A 20,212-nucleotide genomic window follows, 5' to 3' on the forward strand; every position below is an offset into this window, starting at 1 on the left:
GAGTTGATACCTATTAGGTTGGCATTAACTCCCATTTTGTTATTAATCTGTATTTTTTTTTAGATTTATTTATTTATTTTACACAGAGAGAAAGCATGTATCAGGGAAGGGGCAGAGAGAGCATCCTCAAGCAGACTCCATGGGGGGAGCCCACACTCCATGTGAGATCATGACCTGAGCAGAAAGAGCCGCTTAACTGACTGAGCCACCCACGTGCCCTGGTTATTAATCTGTATTCTTAGTCATAGCGTAGTCAAGCTGTTTCCTAAGGACATAAAATTTATTGTCATCATCTAATATATGTTTATTCTCTATTGGAGCCATGGCATTAAAATGAATACCATGGAACACTAGACTTCTCAGTACCCAATACTACGGAAATATGGGACTGTCATAAACATCTGAATCAGTGCTGTCCCACAGAAATATAATGAAAGCCATGTATAAAATTTTCTACTATCTACATTGAAAAAGTAAAAAGAAACCGGTGACAATAATTTTAGTAATGTATTTAAACCCAATGTATCCAAAAATGTATCATTTCAGCATGTAAACAATATTAAAAATTAGTGAGATGTTTTACATTCTTTTTAATAAGTCTTAAAAATCCAGTGCAGATTTTATGCTTACAGCACATCTCAACTTGGAGGTTAAATTTGTATCAGAAATACTTGATTGGTATTGGAAATTAAGTTTAAAACTTACAGCTCAAAAGCAGATTTCCAGAAACCTAGTTATTCTAAAAAATAGTTAAATTATTTTTAATGATTACAAAAAGATGTTTTGAAACTTAGCTATAAGTTAGTTAAATAAAATCAGAAACAAATTAAAAACTCAGTTCCTCAGTTGTACCAGCACCATGGCAAATCCTTAGTAGCTGTGGCCACCAGACTAAATAGCACAGACCTAGATCAATCTCTATCCACATTTCTTCTTCAACAATAATATGTAAGCCATAGGTTTCGTTGTCTTACTTTGGTTTGTACTCTGTTGTTTAATGGGACTCTCCTTTAAGAGGTAATCATGGGAGATGGTCATAGCAGTTAATGTGAGGGAAGGGCCAATCCCGGGCCCAATCAAGGGTGCAAGCTCAGTGGGACTTCTCTTCAACTGGACCCCTTGAGAATGCACCTTAACTTTTCATGGTTTCACACATTTGACCTTGAGTCATCACCATAGGCAGGAGGAAAAGAAGAAGTGGAAGAGTGATAAAGGCTTTCTAAACTTCCAGGTGTTTCTCTCCCATGTAAAAGCCATGTGACCTCTTAGAGATCCCTTTCATTTTCTTAGAATGCAGGTAAGTGCCTATTTAGTTATACATGGTTGCATTTTTTTTCATAAAAGGACCACAGTCGGGGTAAACGTTTTAGTAAATATTTTAAAACATTCATGTACACATACTCATGTGAGAAATTTGTTAGAATGTAGATTCCAGGGCCCTATTCCCAAAGATTCTAATTTTTCTCTGGGCTGTAGAGGAGAAAGACTCTCCTCGCTCTCTTCATTCTCTTATGGCCAGGACAGTGCATCAGGCTCATGGATTTCCCCTCTTGGGGAAGTGAACTCTCGCTCCCTTAACACTTCAGCACGAGGCTCAGCCCACAAACATGACACAGAGTCACTCTGTTCTTCCTTTTCCCATTAGTAAAACTGAAAAACTCAGAATACCCAAGTAAGCATCTCATAGAGAAAATAACAACACAACCCGTTTGACTGCTTTCTGTCGAGTGTGGGGTTAAAGGAACAAGGTTGTGTCTGCAAAACTTGAGTGAGACCTGGCCCAGATCACTAGGGTCCACGCGACATGGAAATCCAGTCTAGAAAGCCAAGCCAGGTATTCACGTTGGCCAGGATTTTACTATGTCCTTAGTTCCCCTGTAGTAGGTGTCTGGATGAGATTCAAAATGTCAGTCAACTTTGACACATTAACACTGATTCTTTGCAAACAAGTATTTTGTTTCCTCACAAAAATCTCCTTGTTCCTGTCACCAAAGGAAAGAAAATAAACTATTAGCCTGCCTCATGGCTTATGCATTTATTTTACTTGGATAAAAGGATGGCACACTTTTCATTAGCCAGCTTAAGAGAAAAAGGAACTCAACCATAACTACTTCTTGTTTAGATTAGAAATTAAAAAGATGGAAAAGGGATTGGAATGCCTGGGGAGACCCAAGCGTATGGCAAAGCTACGATGTGTCCAGAGACTGCTCCAACAGTATAACTAAGAAACTGGGGACACAGTGTCGCATTTCTTAATTTGGCATAGTGGAACTGCTTTGGCAAATACACATTTTTAAACTTGACAATGAATAGCAGTAGGCAACAATGCATTTTGCATGTATATAGTTATCTCAAAGTGACTTCTCTCCTCCAATTAGTCTTTATAAAATCTCTGAGAAGTAAATGTTCTTTTCCAGAATTTAATACCCACAGAAGTTATTTCCCCAAAGTTGCTCTTATGACTGACAGAACTGAGGCATGAAACTGTATTTTTAGGCTTCACAAAAGTACATGATTTAATACCCTGATCGGGCTATGCAGAAATGGATGGGGCAGAATGAGAGGTGGTTACTAACATCTGTGACTAATAAGCTCAGCTGGGTAGTGTCTTTCCAACCTCCTTCTCTCTAACCTCCTTCCATTCATTAGTCACCAAGTTTAGTCCTTTTAACCCTTTCGTATTTCTTCACTCCTTTCCTTCTTCATCAGCAGAGTCCAAATTCATCCTAAACTCCTGGACACTTATCAACTGTCTCCTAATATTCTCATCACAGCATTGTCTCTTCGCACATGGGTTTACCTCCGCCTGAGATGACTTCCTTCCTTGTCCACTTCTGAACTTTAGAAAATGACTTCATTCCTTCTTTTTCCATCCATAAATCTCATACTCATCGCTCTTTATTTTGTAGGTAAAACTTTTCCCAGAAAGGATAAACTTTCACCGAAGACACTGGGTAATATCTCCCTAAAAGCTTTCCACTTGTGACCAAAACATGTGTGCTAATGTCTATAGCTAGGAGTCTACAAAACTCACAGGAAAATGTGATGAACCATGGAGCACCTAAGGCTATGCTTTTTTATTATTACAACTGAATACACCCCAGAGCTTAAGTATGCTTGCCTTCACATTGTGGCATGGCCATTTTTATTTATATGTTGTTGAACTTGAAACCTGTCCAATATGACATGACATACACTTACAGTCAAAAGGTGATCAACAAATCATGCAAAAGATTATGATCTTCTCAAAAGCCAGAGGGAAGATAGAATTCTTCAAGGAAGGAGTTCTTTACTTTAGGTTATGAAAAGTAAACAAATAAACATTCCCACCATACCAAGGATTCCCATGCACAAATCAACAGTGGTTGTGATGGTCCTATTTCTGCTGCTTGATGGCCCTGTCACTGGTGATACTCACAAGCTGTTCTTGTTTTACAACTGCTAAGCCAGCAAGGCACATGCAACCAAAAGCCCTCCTAGATTCCTGCAGACAAAGGATGATGATACCATATCAATGACTCTCTTGTTTACCCTCAGTAAATAAACACCTGTGGTCTCTTCCTTTTCATGGCTCTCAGAAACTTTCAACATGCACCTTCCATTAGCCAAGAAGTTACAAAAATGCTGGCATTTGTATAAAAGAAAACAGAATTTTGTAACCACTAAGGGCGACTAATGGTGGAAAATGCATTCACTAAAAGAAAGAATTCACTCTGCTATTTAAAATAAAAGATCAAATCTCACAGCAAGAATAACAGTAGTTTAACTACTTCATATATTCCCCAGGGTTTGGAAGCTACCAAATCAAAATGAGATGCAAACATATATAAAATAAGCAGCACTGTTAAAGGATTAAAATTGTCTTTCTCTATCCAAGAGAAATAATGCTGACACTCATCAGTGACAGCTAAGGAGAGAAACCCGAGCACTGAGTCACTATCATACCTGTATCTGAGCATCAGAAATGCTTGTAACACCTATCATGTCACGGGGCACTAAATTCAGACACACTATTAAAAATCCACATTCTAATAGAAGTCAATTTGACCTCATATCTAATAATTCTAGATTAATAACAATAAACTTTTTCTGTACTCAACTACTACTTGATTCGGGCTACTTCTCTTTTTTAACACTTCCTATCAACCCCTCCATCCCTGCCAGCTCCTTTCCCTCTTCACTGAAACCCAGAAACAAAGCAGGGAAAGAGACTGTGATACCCTGACGTTTACAGGTCTCATCTTCCGGAAAGACAAAATGGCTTTTGTCAGGTGGGAGTGTCTATTTTTGGCTTAGGTCTCTCCTTATCTTGAGGCTTCTCATGAAATTTTATCTTATTATACTCAGAAAAACTTGGGAAAAAAGGCTGTTTTCTATTATTTTGTTTCATTTGTGAAAGACTTAGATCAATATGGAAGACATCAGGAAGTAAAAAATAATGTTGTTATCATTTACTTTTTTCCCTTAAGTTTCTATTTTCATTCCAGCATAGTTAACATACAGTGTTATATAAGTTTCAGGTCTATAACGTAGTGATTCAACACTTCCATTCAATACTCGGTGCTCATCACAAGGGCCCTCCTTATTCCCCATCACCTATTTTACCCATCCCCCACCCACCTCCCCTCTGGGAACCATCAGTTTGTTCTCTGTAGTTAAGAGTCTGTTTCTTGGTTTGCCTCTCTCTTTTCTTTCCTTTCAAGCAAGACACTGAACTTGCAAGAGGAAAGGGCTGTTGATGCGGAGCTGTCACCTGCTCAACATAATTTCAAATGCACTAGAATTCAGACAGTGAAGTAGCTGAAACTTCTAAGGGAACCTAAAATTCATTCTTCTGAAATGGCATTACAGACACCCAGAGGTGTTGAAGGCTGCCATCACAAGACAAAGTCCTTGGTCTACTGGTTGACAATGCACCCTGGCCAGTGTCTTCCTTGAACTAAGAAGCAAGTGTAGAGTCATAACCAAAGTGCAGATGAAAAATACTGCTTCCAAGACCCCAGTAAGTACCTAATCCACTCAGAATCCCTCTCAGGACCCCTGCCCAGCACCACTGCTCTCTTCAGCCTGGTTTCCACGCAGCCATGTGGGTGTGAACAGACTCCAGGAGTCTTGGTGATTTCGAGATAACATCTGAACTGAAATAGAGCCTGGTTGACTTATTAATATTAAATGAGTAAAAAAGTCACAGACCAGTAAGTGGCAATTTATAGCAGAAGAGATGTGTTTCCATGTAGTCATAATTTATGAATCTGATATTTATAGTTAAACACAAAAAAATAGAAGAAATGAGAGAACAAAACTGTTATTTTCCTAAAGGCTCGCTTTAAATGGAAGAAATGTACCATACTAACCATCAATGAACTAAAAAATATACAATTATAATTTAAAAAGTCATTAATTATGAGAACATTATCAACTTAAAATTAGTCTAAGAAAGCATTGTTTCGTGTGATAAAGCACAAAACATTTATTTTTTTAATTTTTTTTTTTTTTTTTTTTTTTTTGCGAGAGAGAGAATGAGAGACAGAGAGCATGAGAGGGAGGAGGGTCAGAGGGAGAAGCAGACTCCCTGCTGAGCAGGGAGCCTGATGTGGGACTCGATCCTGGGACTCCAGGATCATGACCTGAGCCGAAGGCAGTAGCTTAACCAACTGAGCCACCCAGGCGCCCAGCACAAAACATTTAATATCATGCCCAATTTAGTCAAAACTTTGAAGAGAATAAAGCAAGATAATAGGATAATTGATCAACCCAGAATACCAAGTCTTGCACCAACTCTTATAAATACCACTCATAAATGAAAAAATAAAAGTCAATCATGCTTGAATATCAGAAAAGTGTTAAACAAATCTATTAACAAAAGGTAAATTGTAGTCTGCAGAAAGAAGCACTTGTGTTGGACTAAAAACATAAAGATTAAAATATCTGAGACTCCAAATTATATCAGATGGTCTCTATGGGGAAAAATTCATTAATAAGTTACACAATAATGAAGAATTTTATAATATGTCATACGAGTTCTGTTTTGAAAAAAAAATGTTTTCAAATAAGCTGTTAACTCCTAGTTAGTGGCCACCTATTTATCATAAACAGAGTGCTACACTCAGACCACAGAGGTAAACGTATCATTCTAATAGGAGTTGGGGCTGCCAGGTATATAACTTTCCAAAAACTGCCAAACAAACATCCTATAGCTGAATTGTTCACTACAGTTCTTAACAGTCAAAAAATAAGAGTGCTTCCCTGCCTCTCATTAAAATCAACCACGGCACTGAATTCGGTCTCTTAGAAAGAAGGCAGATAGACTGATTCCTATGTGAACGCATTCTAAAGAGAATTCTCTGGAAACTTCACAATGGAATAACAGGAAGTCGCAAGGTAAAGGAACTACCAACTCAAGAAAAACCAGCTAATACCTTTGTTTCAAATCAAAGCTCAGATTTAAGATAAAAATTTAACTTGGTCCATTGGAAATAAGTTTCCAGGGGCTTTTGCTGCCTGTCCCCAAGTCTGTAAACACAGGCCTAATGATTCTGGTTACCGTTTATGGGTCAACACTGGTATCGGGAATCCATCTCCAATCCCTTAAGCAGTCACGGGATCTGTTCCCTGACAACCTTGACGAATAGCAGCACCAGCTCTAATTCAGCATATCCCAGACTCCTAGGAAACATCACCAGCAATTCCAGTCCATTCCACCTTAACCTCACACATGTATTTACTTATTCTCTCTCTCTCTCTTTACACCTCCCCTCCATCCCTGCCCCCTCCGTGCTCATGGTAATACGACCTTTACATATCATTTACTCTTTCTGAATTACATTAGCATTTCACATTAATAATACAGCTCATTAATGATACCATACATTAATTGCTTGGTGTTTCCACCAAACAGTTTGATATAATTTCATTTTATTTAGTGGCTCTTTCTAAGACATTAACAAAATCTTTATTCCATCAAACAAACAGAAAACGGCAGCAAAAAGTACGCCACTATTATTATTGCTATGCATTTGGCCAGAGGGTTCTTTGCTAAACAAATAAGAACTACCCCTAGCCATTAATGTGCTGTTCTTGCTTAAGAATAAATATATTAGAAGCAAAGTCCCGGATGTAACACCACTGAGCCACATGCAAAGGGGTGAAGGAAGTCTAAGCATTTAGTATTCTCTCTTTTGAGATGCAGCAGTAACCCCCCACTTTTCTGAGATGGCATCCTACCCTCTTTAGAACTGCCTGCAAAGCTGCATGAGGCGGCATGCTCTGGCATCCCATGGCTCAGTGGTACAAAGGTCTCACCTGCTCCCAGTGAAAAGTCCGTCTCAACCAGCTGGGCCAAGGGCTGCAGAGCCAGCTTGCTCTATTTGTCCTCCCCTGTTTCTGAAAGGAGTCCCTCAGAGCCTTCAAGCCCCAGGCACAGACTCATGTCAGGGAAGCTAAGGATACTCCCTGGAATGTTCCACACATTAAACAGTAGAGGATGGGACCGCAAACAGAGAGGTTATAAAAGCAAGGCACAGAAAGAAGGCTCTCTGTTTCTCAGCTTTACACAGCAGTTGCCCTGAGCTGAAGCCTCTTCTCCACCCCTTCCCCCCACCCCATTTTCGCACCTTCAGTGATTATTTGACTTCGTAAGGCAGCACTTAAAGAGATTAACCAGTTTTTTGTTAATTCTTGTTTTCGTTTGCTGCATAAAATCCTTTAACTTTTTATTATCATCAGGCCTACTTATTTCATTGTTCTTCAAAAATATGAACAGCATAATATAATAAGAGAAGAATGTACAACTGTAGTGTGGGTTTGAGGACTGAATCGAATGAAACTCTACAGTGTGTTGAGAACATTCATATTAAATGGGTTCAACGTAATTAATATTATCACAAGGAATTCGTTTTAAAATGTAACTAAAACCAGAAAGTATTATAAGTTACATCTTGATTTTAATGTGGTATATTTTTCAGCTGCCTTTAGGGGTTAATCTAGCCTCAGTAAAAATGCTTTTTAAAATTGTAGTTACATATTCACTTGTTCTTTTCTCAGCCACAATTCCACACCTAAACAATCGAACACCAAAAATCATGAGTGACTGTTTTCTCAATTTTGCCATATGGTACTTAACTAGGACCCTTCTTGTTGCAGAGCAGAGGTGGCCTAACTCACTTTGAACTCATTTTCCATATCAAATTGAAGTAGAATGGTTATAGCTACTTGCCAAGTGGGTTTTTGTTCTGATGTCCAAAAAATTCATTCCAAGGGGAATGTAGCATGTAACTTTTGTTAATTGTGGAGGCCTAGCATGCATAATGAACATGAAAGATTACCAAAATGATTTTTTTAATTCTGTAATTTCAACCTTCTCCTGAAATCTAATTTTTTTACCGAATTTATAGGCAAAGAAAAGTTACACATTTCAACTCCACTTCCCTTTCCCCCCTTCTCCTACAGGGATGAAGTCCCAGATTCGCCAAAGAAAGGAAAAGGAGGGGTTCCCTTTCACTCCTGGAAAATAACAAGTTGGCTTTGGTTGGCTAGACACCAGTTTTATCCATACAACACCTTCTATACTCACAATGTCTAAGAGCTGAATATAAGCAATAGTTTAAAAGCATACAGATCACATTAACAAACCAGGGACTTGACAAGTGCAAGAAGGTAAAAGAGATGAATAATTTTAATGAACTGATCCTGTGATTTAAGTGATTCCAAAGCAAAGTTCACATCAAGTTTGAAAACGTTACCGAAGTTCCTGAGGTTGCCCTGGATGAGTCACTCTTGCTAAATGGAGTCCATCCTTAACCTGACCTGGAATATGGCAAGGCCAATCCAAGTACTGAAGAGGCCAGAGGGTGAATAAGAAGTGCTCATGTCACTCATCATCATGTGTATAGAACTGTTAGGCAGGTGGTATTTCTCATCATAAAGAATCAAATCTATGCATTTATTGCCTTAATTAGAACATTTATTTGGACCAAGAAATGTCTACTTATATTGAATGGAAACTTCTATAAGCCATTTCATTAAAAATATGGCTGTCATGAGGAAACTAGTAACTCCATACTCAAAGGAACTATTCCTAGTATGTTTTCCAGTTATATTTGCACACCGTACTAACAAAGCTGAGCTTTTTACTGCTTTTCTTACTGCATAGTCAATATATAGTGCAGGGAGCTGGAGGCTATTCTCTCCCCATGCATCACAAACACCAGTTGTCATCGAAGAATAGATATTGTTTGCATTTGTGTTACTGAAACCACAGAAAGTGTACGACAACTTCATTTCCAATTTCCCAGATGACTTTATAAAATATGGAGCTAAAACTAAACCCTTTAACTTCATTTGCTACTTCCCACTGGGAATGTTCTTGCACTTCCAGGAGGGAAGCTTCTTTGTAGTGAGGGACTGGCATACACTTTACAAGACGTGTGGCACTTTTGACCCCTGGACACTAAATACCAGTTCACCCAATCTTTGTGATGACCGAGAACACCCTCATGCATTCTCAAATGCCACCTAGTGAGTGGTATCACCCATGCCCCCAACCCCACAGCTGATGAAAACCAACCCACTGGTACATGAAATTTGTCAAGGAAAGGTCAAGCTAAACTTTGTCAAGTAATCTATAAGGCTTCCAGATCCTCACTTCTCCATAAAGTCAAACATCTATTTTTTGAGCCCTACCAGTATATACACATAGCCACATTCTTACTAAAATTGCTCAAAAGAACACATGACCATTTAGCAAGAGAAACTTTTTCAGGGCTGGATCAATCTTAGAACGTATTTATTACAACCCCCTTATTTTACCGAGAAGGAGACTAAAGTCCAGAAAAACAACATGATTTGCCTGAGTTCACAGATGCTAATTACTACCAGAAGCAGGATCCAGCCCACAACCCCCCCCTCTTTCTTCCGCTTCCATTCCTCTCCAACCACAGGATGCAAAGCAGGAAAGGATCTTTGGAAATACCTCTCAAGCTACTGTTAAACATGAAATTTCACCTGTGGTGAGCCAGAAAGTAAACTTTCGCTTTTCCTGACACTTTTGTCTTGAAAAATATTTTCACACTTCACTAAACACTTAAAATGTTAATAGATACCCATTGAAAAGCTACTTTTCAAAAATCCAAGGGAAAACAAATTTTTTAAATAAATTTTTAAAAATCCAAAGGAATACTTATTTTTTTTAAAAGCTTTTATTTATTTATTTCAGAGAGAGTGAGAGCAAGAGGGAGAGACAGAGAGAGCACAAGTGGGGGGGGGAGCACAGGGCAAGGGAGAAGCAGATTCCCCACTGAGCAGGGAGCCCAACATGGGGCTCGATCCCAGGAGCCTGAGATCATGACCTGAGCTGAAGGCAGACAGACGCTTAACCGCTTAACCTTAACCGACTGAGCAATCCAGGTGCCCCTATTTATTTTTTTTTTAAATGTCAAAGAAAGTCAAGTCTTTTCTAGTGAATTTGGATGCTGTGTCTTCAAAGAGTATATTAAGTCTTACAGTAAACACACCCTCCTACCAAAAACAAAATACAATGATAAATTACATTAAACACCATAATGAACAAAGACCAGTCAATGCAATAGCATCCACTCTCTCTTAACAGTAATGGCATATGATACATAAATACCTTAAACACCTTCACTGTTTCCTTTGAGGGGGAAAATATTCTAGTACAAAAATTTATTATCACTTTCATTTTTACCAAAATGATTTTTTTATCATCAGTATTAGTTTTACATTAACTAGACTGTCAATGTCTTCTTGTTTGCATGTGCTTTTCAAAATAAATACCTCAATTAGTAAAATATTGAGTGCAGTTTTTTATGAGTTGTTAATTTAATTCTTAATTTTGTAGCTGTTCAGGCATCTGGACTATTATCATTAAAACATTTCAAATTGAACACAACCTAGATATTCAGGGCTCAGGGCTACTCACAAAGAATTTTAACTTTTAATCTTGTAGTGCTAGAAGAAAACACAGGATCTAACTACTCAATGTCCTTCTACATATAAACTAATTGACGTCTATGGGACTTACCCACCTGCACTGTGAGCAGGCAGCGTAGAAAAAATTGGGGAAACAGCTACAGAAAACAAGTCACCCAACACAGGATGGCATTCTGTGGAAAATTCAAATCCTTAGTCAATATAATACAACATGTACTCTTAACTACTCTTAAATAATTTACATGTAGCCTTACCTAATTTTTTCATGAATTCCAAATACATCACTTTTGAATACATAATTGTCCTTAATCACCTGGAGGGCTTGTTAAAACACACATGAATGGGTGCAGGTGGGACTCGGTAATTTGCATTTTTCTTTTTTTTTTAAATTTTATTATGTTATGTTAGTCACCATACAATACATCATTGGTTTTTGATGTGGTGATCCACAATCCATTGTTTTTGTATAACACCCAGTGCTCCATGCAGTACGTGCCTTTCTAACAAGTTCCCTGGTGAAACTGAAGCTACTGGTTCCTGGACCACACTTTGAAAAATGCTACTTTAAATGATTTTTACAATATGTTTTTTTGGAAGTTAATAATCAGAAATATATTTTTTCATTTTTACCCAGTGTGTGAGATGCCCATATACACAAAACAGACATTAAAACATATGAAACAATTCTTACTTTTATTATAACGAATCCTGATTTTTTTCCCATTCCATTCCATCCTTTTCTACTCCTCTTCATTTAAAAAGAAACATTGGTCATGAACCACAAATTTGATTTATGAACGTTGATAGATCAAGATCCACCGTCTGAAAAATACTGTGCAGGATTCCCATGTTCATCATTTAATTTGATAATAATAACTGTTAACATGCATTGATACTTACCAGGTTGCCAGATACCCTTCCAGTCTCTTTATAAGCGTTGCTCACTTCATAAATTAAAAACCCATAATAACGTTATGAAGGGGGTATTATCAAATGCCCATATTCACAGAGAGGAAATCTGTGGTTCGAGATTAATGCAAACTGCCCAAGGTCACAAGGTTTGTGCACCTCAGAGCCATGTTGGAACAGAGGCCTAATTCCAGAGCATAATGACAAAGATTGCTCCTTCAGAGTGAGATATTTTAGTTTTGAATCCCAGATCTACTACTTAGTTGTGTGATTTTGGTAAGTTACTAAGCCTCTCCAAGTTTCAGCTTTCCCATCTATAAAAGAGTGAGATAATAATAGGGCCTACTCACATGAGAGCTGTGAGGATTAAAGGGGATGATGACCCATGACAAGGGCTTGGCACAACTAAGCACATAATAAGGCTTCAATAATTGTTATCTATTATTAGACAGAGACCAAATTCTCAGTTGCCACACCATACACGGCTCCCTTCCATTGGCTTCTAGTTCCCAGTGCTGTCTCTGGATTTGCCTTTTCTCTTAATTCCTTGCCTTCTGAGGATATCAGGTTATCCTATGACCTTGCTACTGTCCTTCTCCCATCCATCCTTTCTGGCAGCTCCATCTGTGGTGCAGAAGTTCTCAGAACTCCTCACCCAGACAATTCCTTGTGGCTTTCACCTGTCTTTAGGGACCAGAAACCAAGGCTCCACCATGGAACCTGTCACCCTGAACCTAATCCCGAAGACACAGAAAAGTTATTCCACGATGAAATTGTAAGTTGTTACCAAAAGATGAAGTCTTTAATCAGCAAATCACAATTATGTGAAGGCTGAGGCCTTTTGTATACCCCATAGATGCCTTTATATAAAATCATCAACACTGTATTGACTATTTTATAATAACAGTTAAACCATAATGGGATTTGAATACCAAATGAAACTCTGAAGGTGGTACTCATGTAGCTAAATTCTAGGTTTATGAAATGAAGTGCAACAAGATAACATCAGGATCTCTCGACTTCTCTGGCTCATCTTTTCTTGCTAGAAGTGCCTTCATATGAGACATTTTTAAACCAGTGTGGGAAACAATGAAACAATCAAAGATGACCCCTCATGAAGGTTGGAGAAGTCCCTTTTGTATCTTTACAAAGAGGAGCGAGATGCATTTCAACAATTTCTATAGTGAATGTCCTTCCTTGAGAAAGATTGGCATGGAAATCACTTCCCTTATTGCTCATTTCACTTTTGTGTGACCAGTGAGTACTACCTCCACCTCAACTTTTCTCCCCTTCTCAGTTGCTCCCTCCAGCAAAATCACCCTCTCCTGCTACATTTCAGCTTTCCTAAGTTGCGTCTCCAGTCCTCAGACCATGGACTACTTGTACCTTCCCCTTCCTCTACCTCCACCTCTTGCTCACGGAGTTCCTGGGGTATATGCCCCATATATGGGAATTAAGTCATGGGGATAGATCACTGAAACCCCATGGGTAATACCTTTTCTATTTACTTCTCACCAGAAAATTGTCTGGTCAGGCTGATCACTACAGATTGATTCAGTTACCAGTCTGAGGCTGCTGGAGTCTCTTTTCTCACAGGAGAACCTTTATAGTGGTAACTCACCCCAAGGGCCCCAACTCATCAGCACAAGAATACTGTCACCTGAAAGAGCCATAAGAAAGTTCCAAAGCCAGTTTGTGGAGACCATGTTGGGACCAAGAGGAAGGTAATACAGTAAAAATAGCAGGCAGACATGGTTTTGGTTCATGACTCTCTATCGCTTCTATGTTACCTTAGGTGAACTTCTTTATCTCTCCAAGCCCAAACATTCCCATGTAATGGGAATAGTAATATCTGAATTAGAGAGAACAGATTTTACTGCTGGAACTACTAATCACTTCTAACTACTTCTAGAATTACAAATCATATATGTAAAAGCATCTCATGGAGTGTTTGGTATTTAGTAGGTACTTAATTCATTAGAGTGACTATCATTATGAGAGTCTGTGAGACTCAAAGAAAGAAAGAAAAAAATTTCAGGACAAAATGAAAGCTATTTCCCCTCCTCAGGAAATTTGAAAAATTACTTCATTTTTTTTTTTTTTAAGATTTTATGTATTTATTTGACAGAGAGAGAGCACAAGCAGGGGGAGTGGCAGGCAGAGGGAGAGGGAGAAGCAGAGCAAGGAGCCCAACGCAGGGCTCAATCCCAGGACCCTGGAAAATCATGACCTGAGCCGAAGGCAGACGCTTAACCGACTGAGCCACCCAGGCGCCCCCATTACTTTGTTTTCTGAAAACTCAATGTGATGGTCAGGAAACAACCCCAATAATAGGGATAAACCTCAATTTATTGATAGATTTCATTTGTAACAAAAAGAAAGTTTTCTGTTTCTCAGAAATATCCCTAAGGGAACTCTTGTATACATTTGTAATACATGTATTTAAAAAAACCACACATGTTTGGTCTTAAATATCTATTTTCAAAATTATTCAGACATGACTCTTCTAAGTTTTTCAAGAAATGTAATATTTGGGGTGAGTCTATTTTATCATCAGGGAGTACAAAAACAGTACCTAGAATGTTTCTAGAAATCACACATACACAAAAAAAGGTCTGGAAAAATTATTGGCTCTAAAAGACTAAACTGAAGTTACAAAATAGAGACTTATAAATATTTAACTACATGTCTAAAAAGAGTAAGAAATATACAGAATGAAGGTAATTCAATCTATTTCCATAATGGATTTGAGTTAACTTAAAGGGTATGGAATGATCAGTACATAAAAAGATGCAAACTGTGTCATAAGAAGACCTTGACCAGGGTACAACTAAGGATCAAATTTAGTTCTGAGCTTCTTGGGTGACAAGCCAAACTGAGAAACTTGGTGATTTCTTAGTCTCCTTTCTTCTAACAGAAGAAACAACACTAGTTAATCAGAAGAGGCACACTTTTTAAAGCAGTAAAAGCAAAAATGAATTTATGGAGATCTTTATGTAAGGAATATTGAAATACATAACAAAAAGTGCAGAGATATTTTCCATGCAGCCTATCTCTTTTATGTTGACTCAGTAAAATCTAGGGCACTACAATAAAGCACGGTGTGATGAAGACAATCTAATGAAAAGGTGTTGTAAAGTGAGTGGAATAGGTAAGCTTCTGGTCATATAATTTGATAAAAATAGGGAGCATGAAAGAGTTAGAAAACTAAGTAGACTCTTACTCTTAAATATCAATGCTTGCTCTTCTACTCTTCTCAGAGATACTACATAAGGAACAATTTGAGCTTAGTGTCCCTGGCTGGTGACTAAAACACAAGCATGATGCATTCTTGATTGAAAAATTATCTAGAGGCATGCAGGTGCCAGAGGAAACACTGCTCGGAAAATGAAAGAAAGCCCATTTGTATTTTGGTTCAAATGGAGAGCAACCCCCTTCTACATGTCAGGCAGCAGAAATAACTGTAGAGTAAGACAAATTTTATCAGGAAGAAACTTTGGATTTGGCCTAAGTGCTCAAATGAGATGAAAAGAAAACCTATATAATAAAAAATCAGTAACATGAAAAAAGATGCCCTTCTGAATTTCCTCCTCTCCATCCACCTCCACATTCTCCTTTAATTAAATCCAACTTCCTTCAAGCACTAGCACTCAAGATAATTATTAAATAGCCAAAATTAGTATTTCTATTTTGTTTGATTAATTAAAATTATTGCCCACCCACAGGCAGCAGAATCTCTAAATTTAACTCCATTATTACTCCTCACAGCCAAACCAGCACCTCCCACTGAGATTTGATAGATTACAGATTTTATAGTATCATATAAAAAACAATTGTGAAAAATGTGTATCTATTAGAACTGTTTCTATTATCTTTAAACTCGAGTATGCCTTGTGTTTTTTCAAAAGAAAAAGATGATCCCAAAATAGTTTTTTGTTTTGCTTTGCTTTTGCTTTATCATTTCAAAAGCACAAATTTCATCTATTATAGGAATTAAATAGACATGCGTGGGCTGGTCTAGAAAGTGAATTACATTTTGTAGCATTGTTACTTTTGGAAAATGAACTCTGAGTCCAAATAGATATTTTTCAAATGGGACCTTTGGGGAAAAAAACTATCTGGATAAATTGGAGTCCACCAGTACTTTATTCATTCATAACTTGGCTCGCCCATTTATTAAGGAAACATTAACACATATCTACTATATGTTTCAGACACTGGGCTAGGCACTAGGATGCAGGTGGGTCCTCCACCACCAATATAACTGTTAAGGAACTCACTATAGTTGATTGGTAGTAATATTTTAATAATAAAAATTATTCAAAATAATTATTCAAAGTATGTTCAAAACACCATGAAAGCAGACAAGATGAAATGATTTATCTTTCCTGCATAGAACTGGGTAAATTCACCCAGAGAAAGTTCCAGTTGAAATGGACCACCAAGAATGGACTTTCAGGCAAAGGGAATTCCTGGAGAATGGAAATCCATGAGCAAAAAATCAGAAGTGTGAACAATGAGGAGCCCTTGTGCAGCAAAAAGAAGCTAAAAAGGAAGGGCTTTAAAAGCTTTCAGTCACTATACTAAAGAGCTTAGAGTTACTGTTGTAGGATAATTGGGATCCCGGGATCCATCAAAGGTTTTAAAACAAGGGATTGACACAATTAGATTTGTCCTGTATAAAGATTAGTTGTAGCAATGCCATGGTTGGGAGTAGATGCTGCTTAAAAGCACACATGTACACAATAACCTCTGAAAACTGAACATTCCTTGTATCTCATCAGAACAATCCCCCCACTTCCAAATGTACCTCTACTTAGCCACTGAAACCATCATAATCTTATAAAGTTTGAGTAGCAAAGTCAAGACGGGTCACCATTTCAAGACTCAGTCTGAGGCCTGAACTCTTCACATGAAGAGCATTAACTTCATGGCAAAGTGGACCATTTACAATTTTTTTTTTTTTTAAAGATTTTATCCATTTTTTAGAGAGCGAGTGAGAGGGAAACAGCATGAGAGGGGAGAGGGTCAGAGGGAGAAGCAGGCTCCCCGCCGAGCCGGGAGCCCGATGTGGGACTCGATCCCAGGACCCCGGGATCATCACCCGAGCCGAAGGCAGACGCCTAACCATCTGAGCCACCCAGGCGCCCTACAATTTTATTTTTAAATACCCTTCTCCATCTGGGAGAAATATTAGTCCTTTAGCCATGGATTTAAGAGTAAACAAGCATCTCTGGATTTTAAATCGTGGGGGCTTTTTTTCTCAGGAAAATGTGACCACTGTGGAATGGATGCCTCAGGTTCTTCTTCTTATCGTCAACCTCCTCCAACCAGGTGTGACTAACTGAGGGGCTGTGCCTTCCACTGGCCTCCAAGCTGAGGCTCTATTCACCCCCTCCATCTTTTTTTCCCAAAGCTCTCACCTTTACCAAAAATTGACACATGGCGGAAAGAAGGGATCAGCATTACATAAGCTCAACTCACCAGGAAAGAACCTTTTATTACCAGCCAGAAATACCAAAGGAAAATAACTACAGGTAACTGAGATGATCCTACAGCACTGCTAACACTAAAAACAGAAACAAAATGCATGGTCTGGATTTTGCAGCAGTTCTGCTTGCTCTTAGCCGTACGAAACCAACCCAGACACTAATCGAGCCAGAAAGAAAACACACTGGAATGGGCCAGAAGGTCACAACAATACTACTAAGGCACTGTTGGTAAACACCAACTTGGCTTTGGCCAAGACAGCAAAGCAATCAGACTCAAACCACTTATTACCACCTGTTGCACATTCCTTACCCTTCCTGCCCTTTCCCTTACCCCCCACCCTCCATCCTAGAGAGTCCAAGATCACACAGTAAATAAAGCCCTGACCGGTGAAAATTCTCAGAGCTTTGGCTATTACTATACCAAGAAAAACCCGAAAGGACCTCACTGGAGATTTAAGCCCAGAACACTTTTCTCTTTTACACTCAAACCTATACTCTTGTCTGGAAGGGTACAGTCCTATTTCTTCTTCAGTGATTTTTTTTTTCTCGAGAACATAGTTTTTCTTCCCTTACTATCAGGCTGCATTTTCAAAATGATTCAAATTCACCAGTACACACAGCACAAAAGAACATTACTCAGAAACCATCCACCTTTCAATCCCAAATCCCTGAGATTAAGTAATAAAACAAAATAATACAGTTGAAAGCCAAGGACAGACTGAGTTTCAACAGACTTTCAGATGCAGAAAAAAATTTACAGATTCTCCTTCTCTTTATCACACTAGTTGTGTATTCCTCACACATACCCCAAACTAAATTCCAGATCTGAAAAACTCATAGTTTATCCCTTATTCCCACTTAAAGATCTTCCCCTAAGAACATACCTCCTCTGAGTGGGAAGAGAATGTTATTTATTTTAAAGTTTTGCCAGTATTTCAGTCCTCCATGATGTCTAACGTGAATTCTCTGACAACTCAGTAATGGATCTAAAGAATGGACTCCTTGACTTCTTACCTAAAGATCAGGCACTCAAGAAAGATAAAAAGGGGAATTGTATTACTGGGCTCCCTTAGAAGTTGAAATGTCCCCAGAGAAGAGGAAGTATTAAGAAATTTAAAAGGGAGAGCAAGATCTTAACAAGTCTGATGTGGCTTTATACTTGTTTTCTGGCTTTTCCTAATATATTAATTCTCTGTGTTTTATGATGGCCCAGCTTAATACCAACATCCATTCTTGCCCTTAAGGGTTGGTTTTGAGTTCTAATTAGAATCAGGGGACAGATTGTATTTAATCTGTCTGTCCATCTTCTTCTCAGTAATTGAGTAAAGTTCTTAACTGTACTGTAAATACTCCAGGTTTCAATTAACTTGTCTTCCTTAGTAGACACAGCAACACACATTGTTTTACTTATGCATAAGCAAACCCCTTACAACTTTTATATTTCAAATATCCAGCATGATTTATGTATTTCCTCTTTTTAGAAAGAGATGAAATGATGATGTCTTGCTAAGGTTTAAAAAAAAAAAGTAACAAAAACTATGATGGAAACACAATAGTCTGGAGATTATCTTTTAATTCAAATGAATTAAATAGACCTAGACTACATAGAGGGAGTCTGGGCTCCCTATTACTAGTTGGTATTGAAAACCTAATATCTCTAAGAATATTTCTCGAAGAGTATTATCTCCCCTTCTATTTGGGGATTTATAAAAGAAATACAGCCCACGCTATTTTTTTAAATGACAACATACTACCTATTTATACTCAAGAGAGGATGGAAAACGTCTTCAAAAAGTTACTTTTTAAAAAATCTAAACAAAATCTTTGGGGTGGCTTAAAATTCACCAAAGATTCCCTATTATTTTACGTTGGCAATAAAAGAGTTCATTATTAAAACCTACCTCTGTGTGCCTGTTATCTAGGAAATTCTCGCAAGACACTAGTGGAAACAAACAGGGAAGGAGGGCGGGGCGGGGGGCGGTTGGATGGAGAAGGAAGGATTGATAGTAAGGGAGTTGAACTGCACGATTTTTATAAATTCCATCTATGTTTAAGGCCAGAAACACATACTACCAGCTTACATCTTTTCTTCCTTTTAAAAATAAAAATTGTTTTCCAACACACACATACACACACACACACACACACACACCACTGCACCAGCACGGGATTCCGGCGATCCCTCCTCGCCCCCAGCAGCTCCCCTCCCTGTCGCAGGCAGCTGTGGCTGCAGCCCCCGCGCGCGCCCCGGGCCGCATCTCAGCCTCCCGCGGTGGCCCCGGCGCACACCCCGGCGCAGCGTCACCTACCTACCCTGCTCGGAGCACACGACAGACGCGGGACGGCGGCTGCTCCAAAGGGAAAGGCTCCCAGGACAAGCCGAAAGAAAAGAAAAGGGGAGGAGGGACGGCTACTCTACTTCCCACAACAAGGGGAAGTGTTGCGCCCCATGCACTTGGTGGCTCCGCAGCTGTGGTTTCGGGAGGAAATGCTCAGCGGCCGAAGCGGCTGGGGTGGAAAGTTGTGGGTGTTTCCCCCCACCACCGCCCGCGCCTCGATCCTCGCCTGTCCCCGCCGCAGTCGTGACAGCTCCCCCGGCCTTGGAGACCCTCCAGAGCCCCGCCGGTTTCCCCCGGAGCTGGGCTGAGTTGCCACATGCACTTGAGAAATCCTAGCAGTTGCGCAAAGAGTCCCAGAAGTTAGAAAGAGTGATTGTGTGTGAATGTGTAAATATACAGTACTAGAGGCTGGAACAACTGAGCGGGGCCAACCCTCAGACGCAGCCCAGGGTTTCAGATTTCATTTGGCAACTGGCAGCTTCAGAAGATTCGAGCCGCACTATGGGGGAGGCCGGAAGGAGC

General features: G+C 39.0%; 1 protein-coding gene across 2 annotated transcripts in view; it reads right to left on the reverse strand.

The window, feature by feature from the left end:
• Positions 1 to 19,899, reverse strand: part of ARHGAP24 (Rho GTPase activating protein 24) — a 434,153-nt gene extending 414,254 nt beyond the window's left edge. Inside the window, exon 1 of one of the 2 annotated variants that reach the window (XM_031024193.2) lies at positions 19,661 to 19,899. The gene's annotated coding sequence lies outside the window, so the exon portion shown is untranslated. The remainder of the gene's footprint in view (positions 1 to 19,660) is intronic. The other variant, XM_006729741.3, reaches the window with a different exon arrangement.
• Between the last annotated feature and the right edge of the window lie 313 nt (positions 19,900 to 20,212).

The sequence above is a fragment of the Leptonychotes weddellii genome, chromosome 2, assembly GCF_054177405.1.
Source record: "Leptonychotes weddellii isolate Sample4059 chromosome 2, ASM5417740v2, whole genome shotgun sequence".
Classification (NCBI taxonomy): domain Eukaryota; kingdom Metazoa; phylum Chordata; class Mammalia; order Carnivora; family Phocidae; genus Leptonychotes; species Leptonychotes weddellii.